General features: G+C 38.0%; 1 long non-coding RNA gene across 1 annotated transcript; it reads right to left on the bottom strand.

The window, feature by feature from the left end:
• Nucleotides 1-1090: 1090 nt before the first annotated feature.
• Nucleotides 1091-3878, bottom strand: LOC137854544 (uncharacterized). Its single transcript, XR_011095224.1, has 4 exons — nucleotides 3672-3878; nucleotides 3217-3300; nucleotides 3040-3106; nucleotides 1091-2314 (listed from the first exon to the last, which is right to left on the bottom strand). It is a non-coding gene; the product is annotated as an uncharacterized lncRNA (long non-coding RNA).
• Nucleotides 3879-22804: the final 18926 nt, after the last annotated feature.

The following is a 22804-nucleotide window of genomic DNA, read 5'->3' as shown; positions in this document are numbered from 1 at the left end:
TCAAGCTCACATTTTAGATACTGTCATCTCCAGTGTTTACTTGTTGGCCACTCTTTTTATCTGTCTATCTATCTATCATCCATCTAAGGGAGTTTGCATCAGGCATAGACTGTTACCCAGAGATTGGCCTTTGGGCATTAGTTTTTGAGGAAATTGTAGAATTTACCCTCATGCAGATCTCTAGTTTGAGGCCTGCATGTAATTGAAATTATGCTTAAACCCTGTTTTGAAGACTTTGCTCATTCGCATGTCTTCAGGCTCAGGGGCCTGCTATTTGCAGCTTGTTTGTGCTTTCTGTCTGGATGACACCTCAAGCCATAAAGTATGTTTAAATGAGTTCCCTGACCCACATCATATTTATAGTCACATTTGCGGGATTCTCTGTTTCTGTCACCAAAACGGCATTCCCATGGGTGTTTACGGGCCGTGTACAGAAGGAACGGTTCTCTTGTCAACCCAGATCAGTGTGAATTCAAGATAACTGCCTGCCCCTTTTTGGCATGCTTTATTTTCCCACAGTTCAGCTCAGTTCTGGTGTATGAGTGCAGTGCTGTGGGGTCTGGCCACTGGCTCTCGGGGAAAACATTGGGCTAAATATTTGCTGACAGAGTAATTGTAGTCGCTTTTTTTAATCATGGAAAAATCCTCCCCCCAGATCCCAGCTTGATGCTGGGTGTTCTTAAAGTGATTTTTCAAATGTCTGTTGTTGTGACTTCAGACACACCCAGCAATTTGTGCATTAGATGGTCTCTATCCAGGGTTCATTTAGCATCAAAGTGATGTGAGCAGTGCTGCATATCTTTAGCTGGTAGCTGATTGTTTGACTAGTTCCAGCTTGTGAGCACAGGATAAATGTAGATTTTATGAGCATCTCTTATGATCTCCTCAATCTATCTTTAAAAAGTGTGTGTGGTATGTGCATGCTGTGTCCAGTTCTACTTTTAGTTTTGGTTTTCTGCTCTAAGTTAGTAGCCTCTGTGTTCTGAAACTCTAATTTTCTCTCTGCTTCTCTCTTTTCACTTTTTTTGAGTGCTCTCTCCAGAAGTTATAATTCTCCTGCAGCTTGTGCAATTGCACGGTTTAGAGATTAATGAATTGTGCTACATTTGAGTCTTACCTTTTGCACTGGAATTACATTACAAACCAGCAGGATATATTTGCTACTTCTCTGCAAGCATCTTGTGAACAATCATGATCCTGCTGTGAGAGCATCTAGGGTGACTGGAGAGAAAGGTCTCCTCTTCAATTTATTTGTGAAGAACCAGATTCCTTAATGTAAGGTTTGTGCTCCACCCCAGAATGCAGTCACTGGTGAGGAGGAGGGGTTAATCAAATAATTTGTTAAATATATTTACATCAAAGTCTCATACAGGGGTTTATTTCCCCAGGAAGCCCTTTTTTTTTTCAGCGAAGCAGGCTGCAGTGTATTTGCCAAACCACTCATCCAAAGCTAACAGGAATGAGCATGGAGTTAAATCAAAGAAACAGATGTGGCTGGGTAAAGCAGGTTTCCTTTCATGTGCCAAAAAATAGGAGCATGTTCATCTGTTTTGTAGTTCACCAATAGTGTTTTGTTTGGCTCGGCGAAAAACAGCAGTCAGACAAGCACTGTTCATAGACATTTGTAGTCTGTGCCACTGATCAAATGCAGGGCTCTGTTCCTGAGAGCCCACTTACATATTCAAACATCCAAGGTCCAGACTTTGTCCACTACTATCATATCTGTAGGTCAACAGCATCCTCTCTGGCTTCCTTGGATTATGAAAGGGAGATTCCAGCAGCTTCAGCAGATATTAATGTCAGTGGCTGCACAGTGCGGAGGTGCCGACATACCATAGGCAAGATTTAAAAGGCAAAGGCCCCAGCCATACCTGCTGCTGCTGTTTCTGTTCCTCTTTTCCTGAAAACACAGTGCAGCTGGGATTTTTAAAATAACAATAATAAAAAGCTTGGATTGTTAAAATTGGATGTACAACAAGGGAAACCCATCCGATCCATATTTTTATATGATGGCTGTCTCACTAATATGTGCAGCTCCCATTTTTGTTGGGTTTAATTCAGAACTGGCAGGGCTGGCTTGTCCCTATGGAACCACAGAGCCTGCCCACTGAATTCCTCTAAACCCTCCAAAACAAAGATACAGTAAATCATCTTTTCTTTTTCCTTTGAGTATAAATCCAGCTGTTTTCTGCAGCAGTGCTTTCTAAAAGCCTTGGTTTCCACCAAAAAAGAACAATGGATCAATTTTGTTGATGCAAGTGTTGAATCAGTGCAGTAGAGCAATGCTTACAAGCCTCTTCTTTCCCTTTCTTCACTAATAACAATGCCAAATGACAAAAAAAAAAAAAAAAAAAAAAAAAAAGTGCATTAATACCTAGGACAGGGAGTTATAAGGAAAAGTTTAGTACAATTTTGCATCCAAGAGAGCAAACTCTATACATGAAGTTTGCTGTTATAAAACAGATTTCAACATTGCATTATCTTACATTTTCAAAAATTTTGTCAGAAAGACAAGGATGATTACCTGACATCACATGGAGTATGTGCTAGTTACAATACAGTTCTGCTGCTATACTGTATTTTTTTGTATTATGAAGTTTTGAGGAACTGATTTGTGTTCTCCTGAGAAAGCTCAGCAGAGCTGATGGGCCTTTTGAAGTCACTCAGGATTTTTCAGATGAATTGCTAGTTCACATCAACTTTGTGTAGGTTATGCAGAAAAGGGTGAAAGATAGAAGTAAGAATAAATCACTCATTTCCAGTTGTCATTGCTCAGCAATGAAGAACCAGTTTGATTTCCCACATCAGAAAATATAAAATATGAGACCCTCCAAATATTCATTTTGATACTTCAATCTATTTATGGAGCTACAACATTCTTTTTTTTTTTTTTTTTTTTTACATATTTCCAATATAATCTGAACCCTTTTATTTCCACAACATAGAAAAAAAAATGTCAGCAGAACAGTAGTCCTATTCAGAACAAAGTAGCTGTTTTCAAGGTCTGCATGCATACTTTAAATTGTTAAATATACTTACAATTTTTCCAGTCCAGCAAGCATAGGCGTGTCCTCCTTGTCCTGCCTGTTAAATTTAGTCAGATGCTCTGAAAAGGGGAGCAGATTGTTCACCACTGGCAGGTAGAGTCAGGAAATAAAAATATTGACTCAAGACCTTTGCAGGACAATTAAACAGCTAATGAAAGGACTGAGGTACCTGAAACCACAGTGGTCAGGAAAGGACCGAGTGCCTCCGTTTGGCAGTCCTCTGGCTCCTACTTCTGATACTGACATGCTTTGGCTGTGGATTTAATAATGGTATGGTGGCAAAGCATCGTGAGTAACAGACAAATGCTTTGTGAAGCATTTCTCATCCAAAACAGACATTTTATCCTCTATTTTTATTCTTCCAGACAGGATGTTAACATTGCATTGCCTTTCCTTTGGACAATTTGTAGCAGAGGATCTGAACAGCGAGTTATTCAGGCAGAGCCTGGTCCCCCTGTACAGTAGTTTCCCTGACTGCCAACCAATTCTTCTGTGGGAAACGTGGGAAGAAGTCTGGATGTAGAGGGCTGGATTAGTCTCTCCCAGGGGCCTCCTGGAAAGCAGTAGCTCCTCACTACCATCGTTTTCCCAAACCAGCCAGAATAAGCAAGTGGAACGCTGCACCTTTTCCAGTGCTGCAGCTCTGGCATGCCTCATGGACGGTAGCTGGGAGTGGGAGAAGCAGAGTCACAAATCTGCCTCCTGGGCTTCTGTGGGCATAGCCCATGCCAGTGAATGCTGGCCAGCAGGAGGAAACTGCAGTGTTAGCCAAGCAGCTGCAGAGAAGCACAGGGAAGGGTCCTTCATCCCACTTGTGAGAATATTAATCAGCTCATCCACCTGGGCAGCAGTAATTAACATCCTGAGTCACCTGTTGGTCCTGGCAGCTCAGGATTTTCTGATGGATATGTTGAGCTTCAAAGACCCTCAAGTAGCAGCTTGCAAGTAGATCATGACTTGGGTTTTCATTTAACTGAAAATTGTTATATTTGTTGAATAGTTCTGGCTCGGTTCAGCCAGAATCCCTGTAAGTACAGGTGTCTTCATGTTTCAGAAGGACAAGCTGTATTTGAAGCATCCTTGTAGGATATAGGCATAAAGGAGGGTGAGGATCCCCATTCTTAAATTCATAATGTCACTACATTTCTTGACTAAGAAACTCATTTTTATTTATTTATTTTTATTTTGTTTTTTATTTTTTATTATTCACACAGAGGAGAGTGATTCAGATATTACAGGCTGTGGTCAGATTAGAAGGACAAAGAGAACTTCAGGGCAATTAAATTCATCCAGACTCTGGATTTCTGCTTTTCCTGGGGTTAACAGATACAATGACATGAGCATCTGGGCTCATACGTTCTGTACCGTGCACAGATTCCCAAATCAATCAATCAGTAGCACAGAAAAACTGTGCTTTGGAAGAACTGGAAGAAGATGTAATCAGATGGGGATCACCTAGTACCCAGATTGCAATAACTGTCAAGACAAGGGTGGTATGACATGCCTGAAGAAAAGCAAATACAGAACAGCAAATAGACGTATTTAAGAAAGCTGAGTGCTGGGCAGCAGGAGAAGTGATCCAGCTAATCCCATGAGTGGAACTGCCAGAGCTTACCTTGTTCAGCAAAGGCTAACAGGGAATACGTCAGTCCTGTGTAAATATATCAGGAGGATAAACATCAGGAAGGGAAAAGAGCTAGTTAAGCTAAAGGACAATATTGGCTCAGAAGGAAATGGTTATAAACTGGACATGAATAAATTGAAACTGGAAGCCAGAAACAATTTTCTCACTATCACAGTGAGGCTCTGGAAAAGCCTGCTGGTAGGAGAAGTAGACATTAACTATTTCTTGCAGAACAGAGCCCATGAAAAGCAATATATGACATGACAGCCTATGGTAGCAGAAGGTGGGATTAATGCGCAGGATTGATGTGTTCCTAAGTGATGAGGAGCAATCACTGGAAAAAGCCTATTATTTCAGATGGAGTCTGTCTTGCCCACAGGTCTTTGATATGAATGTTAATGTGATGCTCACAGGGTTCTCCCTCCAACTAGAGCCCTAACTCACTCCTACTGCCATCGCCTCCCACTGAAGACTGCCTTACAGCATGGTGCGGGGCTGCTCTAGCAGAAGCTGCTCTAGACAGCTTGACCTTGATTTACACGAGAGGCTGAACCCAGGAGGGCATTAAGATTTATTTCTGGCAGAAAGTGACTGCTCAGTGTTTTTTGGGTCAGGGAACTGAGAGGGAGAATATTTCTGACCTGATAACATCTACTATACTCTGGATACTTCTGGGATTGCCTGGAATTGTGCTAGCATCGTTTTCATGAAAGGCATGATAATTTAGTGACCTGGCAGAAGATTAAGCATTGTGTGACATAACTCATGAGGCTTTGTCACTTTGTACTGCAAGGGAACCTGAGCAGTCCTGCAGGGCTTTCTAGTCCTGTTGAATGAAAAGAGCAGAGCTTACAGCAGGGTTTTCTCCTCACTTCCGTTGCTTGAAATTTCATTTCAAAATTGGAATGGCTTTAGCCAGATATTTCCTATTGATTTTGGAAAAATATACCTCTATCATATATTTATTTAATGAAAGATTTATTTGATAGAAAATTCCTATAGATAAGTTTATATGTTTATAAGTTTATAAGCCATGTTCAGAACAGGGGTTTAGTTCTAAAAAAGGCAGTTTTCAGGGGGCTTCTCCTGTATCACAAACACAGTAAATGTTTAGCATGAATATTGATGAATCTGCGACTTACCAGCAGAATACACAATTTTGCATAAGGAAAAGAGCTTGCTAAGGATGACTAGGAGCAAGGGCAGTCTGTCCTAGAACTAGGACATCTCACATGGTTGTTCTAGCCCTGTTTTCTATCACCTCTCATTGCAGGGGGTGAAACATCCTAGTCTGGCCTATTTATTTTGTCTGGATATTAATCCTCATGTTGTGTGTGTAAGGAAGCATGTTGGTGACTGCTTTATGTCTGAAAGCAGGAAGTCTGATTACATTTGTAAATCATCCTTGCAAAAAAAGCTGCAAAAGTGCCAGCTGCAGACATTTTTTTGTTGCTTTTTAAATTAATCAGCATGGCTAGTGGAAGAGGCCCAAAGTAAGAGACCAGTGTTTATTTGCTTTGACATCTAGGATTCTGTTAAAATGGTTTTAGATATTAAATGAAGAAATACAGAAATTGGGAGTGTTTGGATCTTGTATTACTTTCTTATTAGGGTGTGTGTTTATCTGTTATCAGACAGATTAACAATTTGTAGTGTTGGAAATTACTTCACTGATGACCCATACATAACAGTGATTTTGAGATACTAACCAGTTTCTGATGAAAATAAAAAGAATTGTTTTTGTTTTGGTTTGGATTATATATTTTTCTGAGATCACTGAAGAGAAATAAAAATATTATGCTTTATCCACAATGACATGTAATTTTTTTTTTTTTTTTTTTTTTTTTTTTGAGGGGGTGAATAAATATCTTAACTGTTAATAATGAAAGAAAAGATAAAGAGGCTTTTAGAAAAATGTTTGAACTTACTCTAGTATTAAGTAGAGACTTGACAGCAGCTTCACATTTTTCTTCTAGAAGAGAACCTTCATGCATCATTCATAGCTAGCATGAATATCTATTCAGTATGCTGCTTCTTCACATATTACCTTCATTCTTTATCAGAATCATAGATGACTCAACTCATTCATATATTTCAGGAAAACCACAGAACTGCTCTTTTGTACTGAAAATAAAAGAGGAAAATAACTTTCAATGTCAAAGAAATAGTGTTTGCAATGGTAAGCAGGTCTACTGGGCTGGTTGGGAGAGTTACAATAAAGTAGTCTTACTGAATTCTTCTCCTAAACAAAGCATTCCTGAAACATTTTCTTTAAAGTAGAAATTTCCTTTCAGCATAGGTACATGCATGTGATATACTTAACCACATAGGGTTGCTTACAAAACAGTCCGGATCTCCACATACTTTTTTTAATTTTTTTTTTATCATTTTCTGGCTCATCCATTTGTCCCTGAAAGTTTAACAATGTAAAAGATTGAACTTCAGAACCTGTTCCTGTGAGAATTTTTGGGCAGAAGTTGCCTAAAAAACTAGCCACGTGACAAGTGAAAAAGCTATCTAGGTAGAGCTGGCAAGAGGCAGGCTATACACAAAGTATCTATAGGTACCAGACCAGGCAGAGCCAGTTTTGGGTGATGAGTGTCTCAGACCATCCACCTACTGGAGGTGTCAGACCCTGACTCTTACAGAGCTAGAGGAGAGGAGTGCCCATGACACCCAGGTCATCCATGCCTTGTAGGCTGTCCAGCTTTAGCTTCGGTTGTCCACGTTTTAATGCTATTTTTTGATTTGATCTTTCAGTTATATCCAAGTAAGATCAGGTTTTGGCTAGTACTCCTAACTTATTAAATGTAGGACTGGAAGCATTTACTCAAATAAAACCATCACTTAGGTCAAAGAATGAGTTAAGAAATACATGTTTCAGAATTAGGTTAGTGAAAAAGTGTCTGCATCCTTTGTGGTGCCTTTGAACAAGTTGTTTTCAGTCATGTATTGTGTTCAGCTTTGTATGAGCTCTTGGGACTTCTGTAAGATTTCTTTCTTGACCTTATATCTCCATAATCAGGAAAGACTATGAGACTCACCTCTTGCTCATGAAGACTTACTGAATCATATCACTTTGTCACATTGTATTGCAAAGAAAATGTGCTTTCATGTTAGAGGATTTCTGTAGCAGAGATTAATTTGGTCCCCTGCAAGCTGTCTTGGCAGATAACAGTGAGGTCACTCATCTGCACTCTTTTCTACCCAAAGTAGTGGTATTTAACAAAAAAGAAAAGAGGACAAGTAAGTTACCATAAAAATGGCTGTTTCTAAACCTTGACCCCAAGAAGTCTTGTTTTGGAGCTTCTGTTTTCTCTGATCTTACCTTTGTGAAGAAAAAAATATCCAACCCTAAATGAAAACATGGCCAGGACTATGAAATGCCAAACACAGCAAAAGAAATGTTTTCCTTTTCTCTGCCTCTTCCTCCAATAACAGCCCCCCATTCGACAGTGTGATTGGTTACATTTCAGAGTGCTATTCAACTATGAAAGGGATCTCAGTATTTTAAAATGGATGAAAATTTTCCATTGAAATAACCTTTATGGACACGTATCAACTTTTATTGTTTGTTTTGGTTCAGCTTTAATTCAGCCAGCCCTGTACAGCTCAGTTCACCTGATAATAACCAAAAAAAAAAAAAAAAAAGAGAGAGAGAGAGAGAAGATGAAAATTTCCTAAATCTAAGATGTAATAAATATAACAAATACTTTTCTGACACATGTATGTTGTTTAATATTTTCTAAAGACATGAAACAACATCCTCTGATGTTGTAGACTGATGAATATCCTCCATAGCACTACTTCAATGGCTCACCCTGCCTCAGTTATAGAATAAACTTTGCTACAGTAAACTAGATTTTGAATTTTGTTTTGTGAAGTTACCTCGTCTACAGATTTCTGTAAACCCTCAAGCTAAACAACCTGACAAATAGCAGTTACAGAATATGAGCAGCAAAATCCTGAAGTAGTTTCACAAGTTTAGACAGTGGCTTCTAAAGCAGTTGTTCTCACAAGAGGAAGAACTTTGCATGTATTTGTAAAGTCATAGCGAATTACAGACTATGCACAGTGCTGCAACATCCATTAAATAACCTAATACAGACATTAAACAACTGCTTTGCACAATATGTAACTTAGTGATTAATAACAATTAATGTAAAACAGATTATTAGGCTATAGTATTTTTGATTTATATGGAATGAAGTGAAGCTGACTACTTCATATCTCAGAACATATCGTAAAACTGCAGTGTAGATTTAAATTGAAGGATAATTTTCTGGAGGACAGGTTGGATTTTAACTGCTGGAGGGAGCTAAAGAAAGAACTGCAGAGGTTGCTTTTTAGGTAGAAGAACAGTGTAGGAAAAAAATCTGGAAACAGAGGCCATGTAAGTTGTTTGCATATCACTCTAAAATCAAACCCTGTTATTATAGTTTATTTTATTCCACTTGTAGCTGGAAGTGGATCATGGCCTCCTGTAGATGGCAGAACTTCAGCACAGTGTCCAATGGCAAGGTGAATGAAAACAACATTTCACAGGGTGACTAATTCTCCCTGTTTTAAGATGAAATGAATGATCCTCTAGAGATATCTATCTTTCTCCTCTGATTATTGGTAAAACCTTCTGATGTCATTTTTTCTTATCTGTTTATATAACTCCAGGCACAACTGAATTCTGGTAATAGTTCAGGCTCCAAAAAAATGGGAAAAAGCTGCTGTATGAGTGAGGTGGTGATAAGGCTGCCTGTCATTGGACTGAATTAACCTGGAGCTATGAGACATCGCAATAGCACCAGAACAGTCTGTACAGGAGCAGCGGGAAACCCAGCACTATGCACATGTTGTCTCCAAGCCTCATACACACCATGCCTTCTCTGTCCTGAGACACTTGGCAGGGACCTCTGGGCAGCTTGTGGCAGGCAGCTGCTGGGGCTTGCTGAGTGACATCCCCCCACAGGGCTAAAGGGAGCCAGAAACATCCATCAGGCTCTCCCAAAGAGGCTCGAGTTGAAGTATCGTGTTTTTTTTTTTTTTTTTTTTTTTTTTTTTTCTTTTTTTTTTTTTTTTCTGTCCATGCATCAAGTAGCATTCAACCTCTAGTTTCTAAGCACTTTCTCTGGCACTCCTAATGTCTGCTTGTGGGCTGCATCTTTGTCTGGAGATGGGAACATGCTTATCCTTTTCCAATTCAGCAACAATATATGTTAAATTAGGAGCAATGCAATCATCCACCCTCCTGCCTTGTGCCAATAGCCTTTGACTAACCAACACATGGCTTCCTTCAGTGGCTCTTCAGTCACCGTTCAGACATGTAGAACAAGTAATCTTTTATACTAAAATGAAGTTCAGTCAGAAAGTTAGATTAGAAAAGACTTAGATTAGATCACAAGCAGAGATACCAGCAGAAGCCACTTCTCTTCTGATGTCTGTTCCTGTGAACTGGGAGAGTATCCTCAGACTTCATTTCAAAAGAAGTGGGGTCAAATAAAGTGGCAGTGTGTGGTGGAGATGGTGGTTTGCTAAATTCTGTAGTAAGATGATGTGTTACTCAGGACACTGGGAGTAATAATGAGTTTGAATGTCAGGTTAAAACTCAGAACAAAAGAGCTCTACAAATTTAGAGTCCTCTTTCTGACAATGGCCAGTACTCAGTAGCTAGTGAAATGTAGAAAAAGCAAGGTATACAGTGATTCTTCAGTCTTTGTAACTCAATTTGGACATTTCCTTGAAGAACTGACTAGAGTTATTAATATTATTATTAGTCACTATTTTTGGCAGTAAGATCCAGTGGCATTAATGACGTTAATGAAGAAGGGTGCAAGACAAACGTGGTAGAATCAGACTGGTCCCCTGGAATATGCCATTTTGTAGCCTCATGAACTTTTTTTAAATATTCTTTGAGTTTAGGTGACTGACCACAGATTTTGGGCAAAAATTTATCTCTCCAGAAGATACACCTGAGGCAGAGGAATAAGCTTGCTAGAAGTCATGTAAGAATTATATACAAGCCACTGCAAGTAATGTCATGAATCTTTTATTCAAAGGACTTAACTGAAAGCATCTCTGTAATAGCTTGAACAGGACTTTCCTGGACAAGGCTGAAGACTTTAAATTCTTTAGTTGTCTTCTTTACAATTAAGAAGAAAAAGATAAAGACGAGGAGAAAGGTATTATTCACCTGCAAATCTCTTTCTCCCAGTTCACAAGGATATACAACTTCGAATCACACATGGCACCAACATGTTCTTCAGTAAATAAATAGAAATAGTTCTCTGTTTTTCTGTTTTGTACAGACAGGTTATGGACTTACAGCTGCTTTATTTGAACAGATTAAAATATATATACTTTTTGGAGGGAGGACAATGAATTTACACAATACTTCCAGTTGATGGAGTGATAAAAACAGCTGCCAACGTCTTATATATTTTTAATTTTTTTTTTCATCAACAACCTTGCACAAAAGCTTTTTTTTTTTTTTTTTTTTTTTAATGGTGACATTTTACATTCACTTCACACTAGCTTAACGAAAGTATAAATGTAAAGCCATTTGCTAGCATGGGAAATCAGCCTCTTAGCTTGTCCTAAAAAACCACTGTGGTTTTTTTTTTTTCATTTTTCAAAGAAAATTACAAGAAACACATCTGTCTTGCAACCTCATAAAATGCTAATTTTGGCAAGATCAAGAAAGTATTTGACATCTGTATATTTGCTTAAACTGTTGCTCAGTAAGTAAGTAAGTGTAGTCTAAAGATGTTCTAGGCTTTCACAAATGGGAAGAAGAATTAAAAAGGTAGGGAGAAGGGTCAGAAGGAGAGAAATTGTTTGAATTTTTCCTGTTGATAAAATTGCTAAAATTTTAAAACATTGTAACACAGATGTTTATATATTACCATAGAAGACCTAGATTGATTCTCAGATGATATGAAAATTTAGGGGAAAATATCTATTTCAACTGGCCTTGTACTGACATGTATCACAAATCAAGTAAGACACCTATCCATAAAAATACTTACATATATATATACGCACAAATATATTCTGTTTGTGTTTCAAATATACTCTGCCCTTATATAACTTGTGATCTGCATGCAAAGAGAATGCAGAACACCAATAAACCATCATGATGCCAACTTTACATCCATTTTGAGCTGTACAAAGCTGTCAAGAATCAAGTTTCTAACTTGTGCTGAATTCACAAATTAAAATTTAATATTTTTTCCAGCTACCAGAACTGCAAAGCCCATTTAGGAAATGGGATAAAAACATATGAGCTACTTCTTATTATCTGCACTGGTGATGATAAATAACCTGTAATGAGAACTTTGACTGACAATTTTTTCAATAATATATGAGGCGGAATAACATACCGATTGCTCTTTCCTAAGTATATTGGATTTGCATTATTAACAGTGATAAAAATTGTTTTTATCTGTAAAAGTAAGAAGGGCTGGGTGAAAGCAAACATGAATATGAAAGAGAATTTTTCCTCTAGTGCATATATGTTCAGATAGGGACAAAACCAAAGGGGCTAATGTACTTAGACTGCTTTGACTTTGGTATATATCAAATTGGAATTAGAGCCAGGGAATCAATATGTTGAGGTAAAGGATTAAAAAGCTGTGGATCACCAAGTGACAAAATAACATGGACAACTCCAAAGAGATGAAAAAGAGCTGAATGTGAATATGTAGATAAGTTAAATATATAAAATATTTTATATCTGTGTCTAGGAGTAGACAAATTACTTTTAAAATTTATGGAAGAACAGAGATGGAAGCTCTCCATTAACTTACCATAGGATATTGTGGGAGTTTTAAAAAATTAGGAAAAAAAGTTAATAATACGTCCTTATGTAAGGTAGATATATGATATCACCCATATAAATAGAGAATGGACAACTTTAAATTTACCCTTGACAGACTTATAGAAAGGCAGTTACAGAATAAAGCAATAAAAAAAAATAGAGTCAGAGCATGGATAATTAATTTCTGATTTTTTTTTTTGGAGATAAAAGTTTTTATGAGGTGATTGAAAAAGTATCAGATAAAATGTGCTTAAAATATAAGCTCATAATTTTCCTTTATTAACTTGGTTGATTGTTTTGCTGCTGGGAAGATTTGTGGTCTCTGTCTATTCCAGTTTTGAGGTAAAGCATCTCAGCTTAAAGTTTAGGATACTTGAGAGAACTTTACAAGAGTGGAAAGGGTATGTAAAGTGTGAAGCGGCTATGCAGTTAAGCTTATGGGTGTTAACACTTAAACTGTGTTCAGTCACAGTCAAGCACATGTCCCTAACAGGTTGCTCCTGTAAGAAGTTTAATTCAACCACAAATGATATTCTTCCCAAAAGTTTAGCAACACATCAAATGAATTAACGGCTGTTCAACAAGGAACCACAAAGGTGGCTTTTGTTTCGTTAGAGGTTTGCATCTCGTGGGCTCCTCTGAACAACATGTATTTTGGCAGTGGCAAAGCATGCTGAGGCAGATGTCTCAGAGAGAAGGTGGGAGCTGCAGCACTGGGTGGCAGATGGATGGTGGCAGCAGTCTTGTGACCATAGCAGTAAGAGCTCTGTGCTCCCTGCTCTGAAACGCCCTGTGGAGCTGCCCTCACAATACCATCTCAGCTCCTTTCCCAGGTAAATGGCTGCAGGGCCGGCAGTCCAGGACTGCCTCCAGCATCTTCTGCAGCCACGTGGCTGACTGGTGGGTATAAAAAAGATATTTGCTGTTCCTCAGGGGTATGTCTGGGGGCTGAGTTAGCAAGAATATCACTGGATGGTGATGTATGAAGAGGGTAATATTCTCTGGTGTTGACTGAATCCCAAGGTTGAGTTTGATGTGAAGGCACCTGGGCTAACCTGGAGGACTATATTCCCAGACGGTAGCTCAGAGCACACCTACTACTGGAAATGCCTCAAACATTACAAGATACGGCATCATGGTGGCATACTTATGATCTGATAGCCCCTGCAGGAGCTCACAGGAGGAAGAAAATTCTGCTGGTGTGCAGAACAGCTGGAAAATAGAGGAAAATGGCTTCTGTGTACCACAACAATGGTGTTTTTGTGAAAGGTCTTTACAGCTTGCTGTGAGCATACTGAGAGCTGTGTCACTCTCTCTGTGTGGCCTCGTGAGAGGCAAAGGTAGGTTTGGAAGGCACGACATGCTGTTACTACATGCCTTATACTGTTTCGCAGGCAGGAATGATCTGATGTCATCTGACTGGAAAACTTGGCTTACTCCTACAAACGCACAGCTAGTTGAAGTGCCTGCTGCAGATGTTTGGCTACAACACCCATCCTGGGTGCATCCGTATTCAGCATACCATAGAAGAAGTGACTCAAGGAAGCACAAAAGTCCTGAAGATGGTAAGTAGAGGAGCCCCCTTTCATGAATGTTGTCATGATACTTATATCCAGAAACAATTTCAGGGATGTAATTAAATTCCCTTAATTTTCTCATGCTCATGCCTGCTGTGCAAGTACCCTCTGAAGTCTGATATAGGCAGAGAGAGAACCTGCTGGGCCATGTGTGGATGTTTGTTGGGATGAGATGGTGAAGGTGGATGCAGGATGAGTGAAAAAAGTATACGAGGGAACAGCAGAGAGCAGAGGCAGGAGATAAGATATGGCCCTACAAGCTGTTGTTTCAGTGAATGTGCAGTGACACTGTGTGTTTCTTGGGTATCTGGTGCTATTTTGACAGTGGTGACATACTATTTAACCCATACAAGGGTGATGTACTGGTCTATATATGCAAATACAGCTTTATAAAAATCCACCTCCAGCCTTTATCTCCTTAGTGTTGTTTACAGAATGCCTTTCAGGGAGAAGGATGATGGTTGTGGGCTAGTTTCCCTCACAATGGCCAGAATGATAATTTCTGGCGTGCCTTGTGTTGTCACTTCCAGATCTGCAGAACCGTTATTCTCCCCCCACCTTTGAATTTGAGGCAAATTAAAGAAAAGACAACTTCACAGCCCAAATGCCTTTTGCTTTGCTAGTGTACAGCTGGGAGTGAATTCTTGTTGCACAGCAGCCCAGTGTGATGTTTTAGCATGTGCTGTGCTACATGTCCCACTGGGGTTTTGCTGGAGGACAGTCTTGAATAGAAGAAGCAAAATGTAGTGAAGTCTGCAATTTCACTAAATATGGTGACATATGAAAAACATGTCTTTTTCTTTATTCTAAATTCCCTGAGGACAGAAATTTGTGGTTCTCTGTAGACTGTAGGGCAGAAATGAACTAAAATGTGTTCAGAACCAACCAATGAGTGCTCCACAATGAAATGGACTGAACCAAAATGATAGTACACAATTACCACTTACCTGTTATGTGTTGTTCTATTGTCTGCCCTTCACAGAAGATATAGAGACATTAAGCAAGGCATAGAGTATAGACCTTGAGTTATCCTGAGTTTGAAAAAGATGCTTGAATATTAAAGCTCTGAAGGAGCTGTTTTTTTTCTAAAATACTGTGAGAGATAATATGATCACAATTTAGAAAAAGCTACACAGGGAAGTATTTTCTGAAAATAGATTATTTAATTCCATTGCAGAAGGCATATCATGCTCCTTAGGCTAGAGACTGAAGGTAAACTTGGAAGTGAAGGTGATTAAATAATGAAAAATAATATCTTGAAAAATGATGGATTTGAAGGGGTAGTTAGGGTCTTTGTAGAAATAGTTGATCTAGGTTCTTTGTTCTTTTTCAGATGAGAGATCACATTGAATTATAATTGCTTTGTTTCTTTTAGTCCTTAACGATGAAAGTAGTTTTTAACTTGATGGAATAATCAGGAAATTTTTGCTTTCACTTGAACTGATAGGTGTTATTTTCTTCTGCATACTTTTTACTAGAAAAATGGTAACAGAAAAATCACAACATCCTATTATTGGGGATCAAATATAAACAGTGATATGATTTAAAGGTATAAAGAGTTTTGCACACATGAATGAGGAGATTACTAAGAAACAGAAGGTGGAAAATGACAAGTGCAAACTGAACAGTCTTTGATATCTTTAGAATAATTTTAAGTAACTCAGCTGTTAAATAATATATGCAGTTTTAAAATATGCTACTTTACAGAAACAGAGATTTTAATGAAAAAAAAGTCACAGCAAAAATAATTTAGCACCTGACTTTGCAGGGAAGAGTATTAAATATTTTCCTGCCTGTGCTTTTTCTGGGATGAGGGTTTCAAAATTGTGTGGGCAAAAGCAAAAATGCTTATGAACATTGTAAGATTGTAAATTTGACATGGCATTCTGTCCAGAGAAAATATTTCCAGGATCTCAAGGAAATGGATACAGAAAGAGGAGAAGTTTTCACAGATATTTTCATGAGTTCACTCAGTTCAGGAGACATTCCTGGGAACTGGTCACACGAACAGACATAGAACATAGAAATCTAGGAAAGAACATAGAAATATAGAACATAGAAATATAGGAAATAGGTCAGGGACTAGCTGATATCACGTATAAAAGAAGTGTAAAGAAGTATTTTAAAGAGGTCAAATGGAGAAACATTTGTAAAAGCAGTTTCTGTGGTGGCTCTGACAACTTCATTTTCAGGAAAAGGAGGCTATGCTTCATTAACTGGACAGACCCATTTGAAGTTCATTATTGCTAAGACAGACAAAAGGTGAGAAAGAACATGTTCTGTATCTAAGGTTTTGAGCAGAAGGACTACCACGTAACCCATAAGGCTGGCTTGTAAATATATGAACCGTGGACGTATAAACTGCTGACATATAAAACTGTGGAACAGAAGAGACAGCAAACAGACAGGAAATTTGGCAAAACTAGAGGGTAGCCTCACACTGACTTCCCAGGATGTATGAAACAAAATAAAATAATGTAATTAAAAATAATATAAAGTAATAAAACAAACAATCAAACAAACAAAAACAAACAAACAAAAACCAACATGCCCCTCAAGTCACCCACCCTGGAAATGACCAGAGCAAGCAAACTGAGAACCAAATACTGTACTGCATGCAGCTGGGGACAAACACCACTTACTCTTAGGAGTCTCTGTAAGGGGGAGATCTCATGAGGTGACCAGTCTGGTCTTTACAGTGTTTCACAGGGAACTTGGGACATTCACAACTTAGACATCTGACCCAAGTAAATAAGTAATATTAATATTGGAATCAAGATCCATAACGTAACAGCTGAGACTAGCGAAGCCCCAGACCAGGACTGTGAGATTCTGCTTGTAGATGTTAAAAGTTATGAATATGAGCTTCAATAACTATCTGTCCAGAAGCACAGTTACTGTTTAGTATCAGGAAAATCCTTTCATCAAGAATGGAACATGTGCTTAAAATCTACATTCCCTGAGACTGTATGCATTTTAGGAATATAAAACAGCTAGAGTGCTGTGCAGGCTCATCCTTCTCTGTCGTTTTTCCTCCCAGGCATGTTATAGTCAATGTTATAGTCAAATTTCTTTCTTGGGTATGTCTAGCATCTTGCACAATGAAGCTTAAGATATATATATATATTTTTTTTCAGCTTTAGTGGTCTCTACAGCTCTAGAGAATATTTGGGAGGAACAGTCAGTTACAAATGTTGTTGAATCTGGATGTTTTATTATTTTGTGTTCTGGCAAAACTATGAGAAAATCTCCCCCAGATGGATGCCTATGTTTCATCTCTATGAACCCATCTGGCATCCAGACATACCTGCAATGGTCTGGAAAGGTGGAAAAAATCAGTCTTCAGGAGATTTGAGCCCCCTGAAAATTTGGCTCAATATGTGGTGCAAAGTGGTAGTCTGCTGTACACCAAGTTCTCCCACTCTTTCCCTTCAAACCTTAAACATATAAGGAATTGGTTACATGGCTTACTAGAAAATGTGGTATGGATAAATACATTTCTAATTTGATTTGTCTGGCTGTATATAGCAAGGATTGTAATAATATAGCATTATCCTGTATTATATAGCATGCTCTCAACTGCACCCAGGGAGATCCACCCTGGGTGGAGAGCATGGAGCTTGGCTGAGCACAGTGGTTTTAAAAAACTAAGTAACACATGCTTGGGACCTCAAGTTTATCAGTAACCAAGAGTCACAAAACCAAGTACCTCTTAACCTTTCAGTGAATGAAATTGTCATGAGTGCATTTCTGGACCAGAATGGGTTCCTACTGGAACACGATGGACTGTGGGAGACTTTTGCACTCTTTTTATGGTTAGGAGTTAATTAGATACCATCATTGTAAAACCTTCTCTTGTATGTTATTTTGGCTAAGCTTTCTTTTGCAAAATATTTTTTATAAGCTTGGTGACAGTGGAAAGATATTTTTATTTCTATCCTGAAAGAAAAAATAACTTTGTTTCTTCACTAACTATTCTTCCTTCTCTCTGGGAGTAGTCAAAAAAATAATACATTATGAGATGGACTATATGCTATGTAGTTGTATCTACTTTTACTGAAACTCTAGCAATGCACCGTCTTTTAGTTGGTAAAGAAACAGAACTTAAAAGATAAGTCTATGAGCAAGCAAGAGCAAGGATCAGCCTCTGGAATCAGCCATTATCAGATTTGTTTTTCTTTTCTGAAAACTTTCATGCCATATTTGCAAGGCACTTGTGGAGCAAAACAGACTAAACTAGCAGGGGTGGAGTGTTCAAATCTCCAGTTCAAATAAAGTCAGCTGGGGTCTAAATCTGCAACAGTGTCAGTATGCCATGACAAAGGGAAGTAACATATACCTGTAAAACAAAGGAAACAAGATTTTTGACTTATATTCAGACATAAAAACCAGAGCCAAATTATGCGCCTCTTGTGTTTGGTCTACCTCTATGAACATTACATGCAGATTTTGCCATACTTACAGGATCCAGCCAAGTTAGTTTTTGTAGACTTGCTTTTTGAGTATTTATTTATTCATTTATTCTTTACTATAGAACATCCTGATCCCTGGAGGAGTATTATAGATGAACTTTGCAAGGGAACTGAAGGTAGCTGGAGCTAATTTTGGCCTCACGACAGACAAAGAGGAGTGGGAAGTGGGAAAAAGATGGAAATGTTTGGGTGACCCCTGTGCTCATGGCTAGAAAACTACTCTTACCTTCTCTGTACTTGTTGTTGTTGGTTTTTATTTTTTTATTTTTTTTGGTTCATAAGTGTTGTTTCTACATGTGAAACATGTACATCCTGCTGACGGGAAGGCCTTCCCAAGATGTGAAATGGTGGTCTTAGTATGAACATGTACTATATAATTATTTTTTTTCTCTGTTTTAAAAGTTTTCTTGGAGTTTAATATTAGTAGAGTACTTTTTTTTTTTTTTTTAATTAGATTTTAGAATGGACTTCAAAACCATAAACAGATGAGAATTCCTGTGGCAAGAAGTGCTCAAGGTTAAGGAATTCCCTACTCCCATTTGCTGGCAAACATACAAAAGTATATCCAAAACCAAATTTGATTTGCATAATATTTGTACTCAGAATTTCTCAAAGGAATAAACAAATTGCAAATTAGTTGGTAATGGAAATAAAATGAAAATAACCAAACTCCTACGTTTCTCTGGTAAAGGATAGATCTGCAAATAAAGTTTTACATTTTTTCTGCTTGTTTTTTTTTTTACTTTTTAATTTGACCATTATGTGATAAAGAACTAGAGCCAAGCTGAGTGTAGGCTTGCGTAAAAAGGGAATAAGAGCTGATCATGATATTCAGGAAATTCTTGTACACTGTAGGAGTCCAGTGTAAACTGAATGGGCTTTAGCAAATGGAAAGATGATTTATTAGTAGTAATTAAGAAGTAAACAGGTAGAGTCCATAGATTCCTGTCTGAAATTGTTTGGGAAATGTGCATTTTAAAAATCAAAATAGTTAGACCATTTCAGCTTTATCCTGAATTCTCAGGTTCAAAGAAAGTTTTGTTGTATTTGTCTATTTCTTTTTTAAATACATATAATTTTGTGTTTTTCTCATGATTTTCCTCACATTTTCCCACATTTTTCCTTTCTTTTTGTCCTATTTCAATCTACTGCAGGGGAAAAATGTAAATGATAACAAGCATAAGTCATCAGTGAAGTTCTGGTATAAATGGCAGACATCCTATTGACTCCAGTGTGTGCTACATTCACTCATGTCAGAACTCAGTTTATTTCATGAGTTAAGAATTCTTTGCAGCAGGCAAAGAATTCTGGCATCACCTTCTGCACCTTCTGAAAACAAAACAAACCATTATCCTTCCTACTATGATTTTATTCTGTTCACTTCTGACATTACATCTCAAGCTTTCCCCTGTTTATTGCAAATGAAGAAAGCTACCTCTGAGCTTTGGGCCTAAAGTGCTAACCCTCTCCAGAAAGGATGCAATTTGTGTTTTTCAAATCCCAGTCAAAAAAACAAAACAAACAACAGCAACAAAAAACTAATCTCAGATGATAAAAAACTATTTTTTTTTCTCTCTCTGTATATCACAACTGGTTAGAAAAGAACTCTACTGGAATAGAAACAAATAGAGTAGCATTTTTTAGGGAGTTGAAATGGCCTCAGAAAATAGTGTCTACTCCACAATTATCCACTTCCAGTGTCATAGTGTACAAATAAAGCCAAATATGCCTGTAAACTGTCTCTTTCATTTCCTCAAACTGTCCCTTTTTCCTCTTACGTGAAGGTCAGGCAGAGGAAGATGTATCATGCTGGCTGTTGAACAGGCTGCTTCAAAAGCCCCGAATGGCCTTGCAGTGTGGAGGAAAATGTTTAAAGAACAAGCATGAGTGCAAAACACACTGGTCTGTAGCCTACATTAATCTCATGTGAGCCCAGGATTTGGAAAATGAAACAGAAAGCCACAACTGTTTTCCTTTATACTCGCTGATCCTTACCACCAGCAATTGAATAAAGAAGAGGGTGTTTTATTGGCCATAGACAAAAGAAGAAATGACATTTTAATCAAGAGACTTCTGGACTTAATAAATATAATATAATTCCATTTATTTCATACTCAAACCATTATCTTTTATAAACAAGTTAAAAGCTATCTTAAATCAATAATTATAAAATACTGTCTGAATCATGGGATTGTCAGCAACAATTTGTCTTGTGAATTCACTCAGTCTGACTTAGTAATTACTTCTAATTCCAGTTCAGGCTCCACAATCCTTGATAAATATATAACTCAAGGACTAGAAGATTGTTTCAGCAGTCAACAGCTATCTAATACATGTGCATAATTTGCAATAAAAGGCAAGTGTAAGGGAGAGGAGCACATCTGTATGCACACATACAGAGGGCTGGGTTAAGAAAGTCTGTTCTGTGGGAATGTAACTCTTCCACTTTACACTGGTAGGCACCAAATGACAAAGGTAATTAAAGATTTTAAAGACATTAAAAAATAAGGTGGTACTGTCAGACCACTCATTTCATTTTCCTTCATTCAGTTTTGACTATTTCTATCTCTCCTCTCCTTTAGTGCTCAAACAGGTAAGTGGCTTCTGTGTGGAAAAGATTACTGCAAGAATTCTTTGCAAAAAATGAAGAAACACTTCTTGCTCTTACCATTTTTATTGTGATTTTTAATTATGCCTCAGTCATAATCAAAAGCAAGAAATGGTACATTTAAATATGTAAAAATTTTAACCTGTAATGACTGATGCCCTTCTCCCCTCCACCAGAATTGGAAGTGAGGAAGCACAGAAATGCCTAACACAAAGAGTTGTAGTATGATTGGGATCTGTAAATGGGAATACCAACAGGTATGAGGGAAACAAGGCCTTCGGGGATATCTCCCAGAAGACCAGATGAGTTTTTATCTATTTTTTCCATCAGAAGATATTGCTTCTCCCAACAAGCTTGACTTCTTGTTGAAAACTGAAGGGAAATGGATGAATTGATACTCCACTGAGCACTTTTAGAAGAATAAACCTAGCTGTTAAAACTACCAGTGATGTAGCCAAAATGCTTCCTTCATTAAAAACAATGCTGCCTTTCTTTATGAGGTATTAATTTGGACTTTGCTATTTACTATGGTGGTAAATCACCACAGTTGGGTTTCACTAGAGGCCCATATGGGTATGAAAAGGAAAATGTGAGAAGCAGCTCCAGCCCCCACCCATTGGTCCACTCATGTCCCCACTAGAGGGAGGTGGGTGAGGACAGAAGCTGTGATGGGTCCCTCAATGACATGTTTTGGGGTGCCCCAGAGCCTTCTGGCTCCAGCCACTCCAGTCCTCTGCAGGGCTTCACCATTGCCACTCAAAGGATTAGAGGCATATCTGTCCCTGGGAGGAGGGGGAAAGAGGGTCATCAGAGCATCTCCAGCCTCACACCCATTTGATCAGAGATCAACAGATGACAGAAAACTACCACTGTGAGTGGTCTGCAAAGCCTCTCAGTTTTTTCCTGCCACTGAAAACCTCCCTGGAGCAATATATATTCAAAATGAAAGGAATATAAAGGTAGGTTTTGTCCTTCACTGAAGTGAGCTTTACCAGACCTTGAAAGCAGGAGCTTTTGGATCAAAACTCTAGCATACCTTTCCCTCTCATAAACAGAACTACACAAATTGTTAGAAAGGATCTGAAGTCTTAGCTCGAATTTTTAGGGAGGTTCTCATTTTCTATTCACTTAATCACATTTATTTTTTAAATTTCTGTTATTAAATTGACTTAAAAAAATAAATCTGATATTAAATTGACAAAACACATGAAGTCAGTTTTACTCTAGTTTCACTACTCAAGATAGTTCAGTTGTGAGTTAGTGCAGGCACAGATAAAAATGAAGTATTTCCAGAGATTTTCTCCTTTGTTAGTCACAGATAGTTCTGCAAGAAGTCACTCTAAAACAAATAAATAGGGATATCATCTCACCTTTCATGAGATACTGCTTTGCTTTTTACTATGGAATTATCTCACTGATTTCACCTCTCCTTTCTATTCCTATAGTCCTGGTTACCTAAGTTTTCTCTTTAAATAGAGGCATAATAGCAGAGTTAGATTTATCCTGTTGATGCTTTTATTATTGAAAAACACACTGAGCAAAAATGGTGCCCTTTCCATACCATACAGAGGTCTAACTGCTGGGATAAATTCCAGAGCTATACTTTTCTGTTTTTTGGGGAAAAAAAGAAAAACAAAAACACTAAATGAAGCTTAAGGAAACTCAG

This window comes from Anas acuta, chromosome 3, assembly GCF_963932015.1.
Source record: "Anas acuta chromosome 3, bAnaAcu1.1, whole genome shotgun sequence".
NCBI lineage: Eukaryota > Metazoa > Chordata > Aves > Anseriformes > Anatidae > Anas > Anas acuta.
Note: the sequence above shows the minus strand (reverse complement) of the source record. Positions and strands in the feature narration are given on the sequence as shown.